Genomic DNA, 7,161 nt, shown 5'->3' with positions numbered 1-7,161 from the left:
AAGCATGTCAGAAGGACACTTTCTGATCAATTGTTTGTATCTTTCCCAAGCTTCATAGAGGGATTCACCTTCCTTTTGTCTGAAGGTTTGGACTTCCACTCTAAGCTTATTCAATTTTTGAGGTGGAAAGAACTTTGCCAAGAAGGCATTGACTAGCTTTTCCCAAGAGTTCAGGCTTTCTTTAGGTTGTGAGTCCAACCATATCCTAGCTTTGTCTCTTACAGCAAAAGGGAATAGCATAAGTCTGTAGACCTCAGGGTCAACCCCATTAGTCTTGACAGTGTCACAGATTTGCAAGAATTCAGCTAAAAACTGATGAGGATCTTCCAATGGAAGTCCATGGAACTTGCAATTCTGTTGCATCAGAGAAACTAATTGAGGCTTAAGCTCAAAGTTGTTTGCTCCAATGGTAGGGATAGAGATGCTTCTCCCATAGAAGTCGGGAGTAGGTGCAGTAAAGTCACCCAGCACCTTCCTTGCATTGTTGGCATTGTTGTTATTTTCGACTGCCATGGGTTCTTCTTCTTTGAAGATTTCTGTTAGGTCCTCTACAGAGAGTTGTGCCTTAGCTTCTCTTAGCTTTCGCTTCAAGGTCCTTTCAGGTTCAGGGTCAGCCTCAACAAGAATGCTTTTGTCTTTGCTCCTGCTCATATGAAAGAGAAGAAAACAAGAAAGTATGGAATCCTCTATGTCACAGTATAGAGATTCCTTGAAGTGTCAGAGGAAAAGAAAAATAGAAAGAAGAGGTAGAAGAATTCGAACTTATCAAGAAAGATGGAGTTCGAATTGTGTATTAAAGAGGAGTGTTAGTCCATAAATAGAAGGATGTGAGAAGAGGGGAAGAAATTTTTGAAAATTAAGTAAAAGATTTAAAAAAAAACATTTTGAAAAACACTAATTGATTTTCGAAAACTAAGAGTGGAAAAGAAATCAAGTGATTTTTGAAAAAGATTTTGAACTAAGAAATTAAAAAGATATGATTGAAAACTATTTTGAAAAAGATGTGATTAAAAAGATATGATTGAAAAGTTATAGTTTTAAAAAGATTTGATTGAGAAGATATGATTTGAAAAACAATTTAAAAAGATTTGATTTTGAAAATTAATGACTTGGCTAACAAGAAAAGATATGATTCAAACATTAAACCTTTCTCAACAGAAAACACAACATACTTGAAATGTTAAACCAAATCATTAATTGATAGCAAGTATTTTTGGAAATAGAAAGAAATTGATTTTGAAAAAGATTTGATTGAAAATATTTGATTTGAAAAAGATTTGATTTTGAAAAATTTTGAAAACTTAAAAAATTGGCATTAAAAACAAAATCTTCCCTCTTGTGCCATCTTGGCGTTAAACGCCCAGAATGGTGCACATTCTGGCGTTTAACGCCCAAAACTCACCCCTTTTGGGCGTTAAACGCCCAACCAGGCACCCTGGCTGGCGTTTAAACGCCAGTTTTCCTTCTTCACTGGGCATTTTGAATGCCCAGCTTTTTCTGTGTAATTCTTCTGCAATATGTTCTGAATCTTCAATTCTCTGTATTATTGACTTGAAAAGACACAAATTAAAAATTTTTTTGGATTTTTAATAATGAGGAATAATCAAAATGCAACTAAAATCAAATAAACAAATGCATGCAAGACACCAAACTTAAAAGTTTGTATACTATTGACACTAACGAGTTGAGAATGCATATGAGAAACAACAAAACACTCAAGATAAGAGAATTTAAAGATCAGAGCAATGAAATCATCAAGAACAACTTGAAGATCAATGAAGACACATGAATGAATGCAAGAAATATTTTTTATTTTCATGACTTTGTAATTTTTTTGGATTTTTCGAAAATTATATGGAAAAGAAAATAAAGAAATTCAAAATTTTTAATGAGAATTCCAGGAATCATGCAATGTTAGTCTAAAGCTTCAGTCTAAAGAAATTAGACATGGCTAGCCAAGCTTCAGTAGGACATTGCATTCAAGAGCTAAATTGATGAGAATCAATCAGCTTTGGTGATGATGAAAACATCACCCTGAAACACTAGAATTCATTCTTAAAAATTCTGAAAAATACCTAATCTAAGCAACAAGATGAACCGTCAGTTGTCCAAATTCAAACAATCCCCGGCAACGGTGCCAAAAACTTGGTGCACGAAATTGTGATCATCAATGGCGCCATCAACATGGTACGCTCAATTGCAATCTCAACTCTTTATCACAACTTCGCACCACTAACCAGCAAGTGCACTGGGTCGTCCAAGTAATAAACCTTACGCGAGTAAGGGTCGATCCCACGGAGATTGTTGGTATGAAGCAAGCTATGGTCACCTTGTAAATCTTAGTCAGGCAGATTCAAATGGTTATGGATGATATACGAATAAGGCATAAAGATAGAGATACTTATGTAATTCATTGGTGAGAACTTCAGATAAGCGCATGGAGATGCTTTGTCCCTTCCGTCTCTCTGCTTTCCTACTATCTTCATCCAATCCTTCTTACTCCTTTCCATGGCAAGCTGTATGTTGGGCATCACCGTTGTTAGTGGTTACAATCCCGTCCTCTCAGTGAAAATGTTCAACGCACCCTGTCATGGCACGGCTAATCATCTGTCGGTTCTCAATCAGATTGGAATAGAATCCACTGATTCTTTTGCGTCTGTCACTAACGCCCAGCCTTCAGGAGTTTGAAGCTCGTCACAGTCATTCAATCATTGAATCCTACTCAGAATACCACAGACAAGGTTTACACCTTCTGGATTCTCTTGAATGCCACCATCAATTCTAGCTTATACCACGAAGATTCCGATCAAGGGATCCAAGAGATAAACATTCAAGCCTTGTTTGCTTGTAGAACAGAAGTGGTTGTCAGGCACTCGTTCATAAGTGAGAATGATGATGAGTGTCACATAATCATCACATTCATCATGTTCTTGGGTGCAAATGAATATCTTAGAACAAGAATAAGCTGAATTGAATAGAAGAACAATAGTAATTGCATTAATACTCGAGGTACAGCAGAGCTCCACACCTTAATCTATGGTGTGTAGAAACTCCATCGTTGAAAATACATAAGTGATAAAAGTGATCATTGGCTTCGGCCCTAGAGAGAGAACCAGAAGAACCAAGATCTGATCTAAGAACTAGATGTCCAAAGATGATCAAAAGATCTAAAATGATCCAAAGATGAAAATACAGTAGCAAAAGGTCCTATTTGTAGAGAACTAGTAGCCTAGGGTTTACAAGGATGAGTAAATGACATAAAAATCCACTTCCGGGCCCACTTGGTGTGTGCTTGGGATGAGCATTGAAGCATTTTCGTGTAGAGACTTCTCTTGGAGTTAAACGCCAGCTTTTGTGCCAGTTTGGGCGTTTAACTCCCATTCTTGTTCCAGTTCCAGCGTTTAACGCCGGGCAATTTTGAGCTGATTTGGAACGCCAGTTTGGGCCATCAAATCTCGGGCAAAGTATAGACTATTATACATTTCTGGAAAGCCCAGGATGTATACTTTCTATCACCATTGAGAGCGCACCAATTGGGCTTCTGTAGGTCCAGAAATTCCACTTCGAGTGCAGGGAGGTCAGAATCCAACAGCATCTGCAGTCCTTTTCAGCCTTTGAATCAGATTTTTGCTCAGGTCCCTCAATTTCAGCCAGAAAATATCTGAGATCACAGAAAAACACACAAACTCATAGTAAAGTCTAGAAAAGTGGATTTTAACTAAAAACTAATAAAAATATAATAAAAACTAACTAAAACATACTAAAAACATACTAAAAACAATGTCAAAAAGCGTATAAATTATCCGCTCATCAATCACCTCAGGATCTGTGGACCCCACAGGATCCCCACCTACTCCACTTCTCTTTTCTTCACATAATCCAATACCACTATACCCTTATCTCTGTAACCCTAGTAGCTAGTTTAGTATAAATAGAACTTTTTACTATTGTATTCGGGGGTCTCTCTTAAATCATTTGGTCTTTTTGAACCATTAGGTCTTGATCATCCTAGTTCCCTCTCCGGGGCCGGAACCAATGAACACCTTTATCGCTTATGTATTTTCAACGGTGGAGTTTCTACACACCATAGATTAAGGTGTGGAGCTCTGCTGTACCTCGAGTATTAATGCAAAGTACTATTATTCTTCTATTCAATTCACGCTTATTCTTATTCTAAGATATCCATTCGCACCTAAGAACATGATGAATGTGATGATTATGTGACGCTCATCACCATTCTCACTTATGAACGTGTGCCTGACAACCACTTTCGTTCTACATGCAAATAAGGTTGAATGAATATCTCTTGGATTCCTTAATCAGAATCTTCGTGGTATAAGCTAGAATCCATTAGCAGCATTCTTGAGAATCCGAAAGTCTAAACCTTGTCTGTGGTATTCCGAGTAGGATTCAGGGATTGAATGACTGTGACAAGCTTCAAACTCGTGACTGTAGGGCGTGGTGACAGCGCACCTGGACCATTTTCACTGAGAGGACAGATGGTAGCCATTGACAATGTTGATCCCCCAACATACAGCTTGCCATGGAAAGGAGTAAGAATGATTGGATGAAAGCAGTAGGAAAGCAGAGATTCAGAAGGAACACAGTAACTTCATGCGCTTATCTGAAATTCCCACCAATGAATTACATAAGTATCTCTATCTTTATTTTATGCTTTATTTATCTTTATATTCGAAAACCATTATAACCATTAGAATCTGCCTGACTAAGATTTACAAGATGACCATAGCTTGCTTCATACCAACAATCTCCGTAGGATCGACCCTTACTCACGTAAGGTTTATTACTTGGACAACACAGTGCACTTGCTGGTTAATTCTGCGAAGTTGTGAAGAATGTGTGTGAGCCATAGTATTGTGCACCAAATTTTTGGATCCATTGCTAGGAATTGTTCGAGTTGTGAAAAGTATGAGTCACAATTTTGCCTATCATAACCTACCCTTTCATTCACCTTTGTTAACCACTTTGAGCCTTTTAATCCCCATTTATTCTATATCTTACCACATCACTAGCCTTAAGCAGAAAAATAATTAAATTACCTAAATTGAATCTTTGGTTAGCTTAGGATAGAGATTGTGTATCAATTAAGTTTGGGGAACCATGGGAACTTGGGTTGATAGGAAAGTGTTGAATTCTATTGATAAAATATTAGGAATTTGGGAACCTACTCATGTGAGGCCAGAAAAAAATATTAAAAATCCATGTGCATTGATATGTTATGTTTATATATATATATATATATATATATATATATATATATATATATATATATATATATAAGGGGATAAAATTACCCCAATGTTAAGTTAATAAAAGATCAATGCATATGTGATACAAATTAAAAGAAAAGTTGATACATGAGTATATGATGCAAAAGTGGAAATTTTGGCTAGCTAGGCATGATTTAAGAAGTTATATAGAGTGTGTGTGTGTTTATGTGAGAACTTATGTTAGTCAAGGATTCAATTTATAGCTCACTTAGCCATACATATATCCTCACCCTTACCTTGGCCCCATTACAACCTTAAAAAGACCTCATGATGTTTGCGTTGGTACATTAAACACTTGTTGATTGGTTAGGTGAAGAACAAAGTTTAGAAAGCATGATTAGAGAAGAGTAGAGTGATTACCTATATACACTTGAGTGACTAGAGTGCATATAAACTTGTTGATTCTATGTTCCCTGCTTTTATGAGCTATCTTCTTACAAGTTTACTTGTCTTTTATTATATGATTTGAATTAGTGGAATTTGATTTATGTTTGTCTTGAATAACTTATTTGCTTTTAACCAAGTAGACAAAATCATCTAAGCATATAGTTGCATTCATACATAGGTTGCATTGCATTGCATGAGTCTTACTTTTTCCTACTCATTTATTTTATCTCCTTGAGCTAAGTATGAGGACATGCTAATGTTTAAGTGTGGGGAGGTTGATAAACCACTATTTTATGGTTTATCTTTTGCTCAATTAAGTGGTTTTTATTAAATCCTTGCCCACTTATTCATATGATTTGCATGGTTTTACAATCCCTTCCTAGTTTTGTTCTATGATTGAAAGCTTGTTTCCTACAGTCTTTGATTTGTGTATTTTAAGTCTCCTTTATACCATTCGATGCCGGCAGGAATGGCTTAGAGGATGAAAATGAAGCTTGCAAAAATGGAAGGAACACAAGAAACTAAGGAGATAACCAGCGAGCATCGACGCATACGCATGGCTCACGCGTGCGCGCGATATAGAGAAATTTGCAGCGACGCGTGCGCGTGCCTGACACGTACGCGTGGATTGGAGTTCTGTAATATGACGTGAGCGCGTGCTTGACGTGTACGCGTGACTGACGCGTACGCGTGACATGTGCGATCTGCAGAATTAATAGAAAACGCTGGGGGCGATTTCGGGCCATGTTTTGACCCAATTTTCGGCCCAGAAACACAGAATAGTGCCAGGGAACATGCAGAGACTCAGGACACATTTTCATTAGCATAGTTTTAGGATTTTAGATCGGAATCTAGAGAGAATCACTCTTCCTCTAGGTTTTCTTTACATTCATAGCTTATTAGTTTTATGCTTTTGCCTTGCTTTGGATATTAAGAAGATTCATTACCTCCGTTGGAGCTTCCTCATTCTAGTTTGTTTCTCTATTCCTTTACCCTTTTATTTCCCATTGACTCTGTTTAGATAATTATGCTCATGATTTTGGAAGTTACTAATGCAAAGAACCATTTTTATTTTTAATTGATTTTTAATTATTGTTTATCATGTCTTCCTTTTATTCCCTTTTTAATCATGTGAAGTTTACATTCATGATAATGGAGTAGTTCCCCAACTTGATTGGGAGTTGATTAAAAGGAGAATCTTGAGTTGGAATACTCAAGTGTTAGTCCTAATGGATGGTTGATAACTTACAACTCTAGTCTCTAACTCTAATCCTTCCTTAGGAGAAGATTAGGACCTGAGGATATAGTTTGTTAATTAGTTACTTGACTTTCCTTTATTAATCAAGGGATTACCAAGTAAGACAACAATCTTTTATGATTACACTTGGAGATTTTCAACAATGATAGAACTTCCAATTAATCTTCTCCCGGTCAAGGCTTTTATCTGAATTTACTATTACTTATTTCTCTGTTTCTCAAACTC

The 7,161-nt window shown here is 36.6% G+C and overlaps 1 non-coding gene across 1 annotated transcript; it reads left to right on the top strand.

Annotated features, from left to right (window-relative positions):
- LOC112713608 (small nucleolar RNA R71) lies at positions 1-108 on the top strand. The gene has a single exon (XR_003158579.1). It is a non-coding gene; the product is annotated as a small nucleolar RNA R71 (small nucleolar RNA).
- Positions 109-7,161: the final 7,053 nt, after the last annotated feature.

Source organism: Arachis hypogaea, chromosome 9 (assembly GCF_003086295.3).
Source record: "Arachis hypogaea cultivar Tifrunner chromosome 9, arahy.Tifrunner.gnm2.J5K5, whole genome shotgun sequence".
NCBI classification, from domain to species: domain Eukaryota; kingdom Viridiplantae; phylum Streptophyta; class Magnoliopsida; order Fabales; family Fabaceae; genus Arachis; species Arachis hypogaea.
The sequence above is the reverse complement of the archived record's forward strand: the minus strand, read 5'-3'. Positions and strand labels throughout refer to the sequence as shown.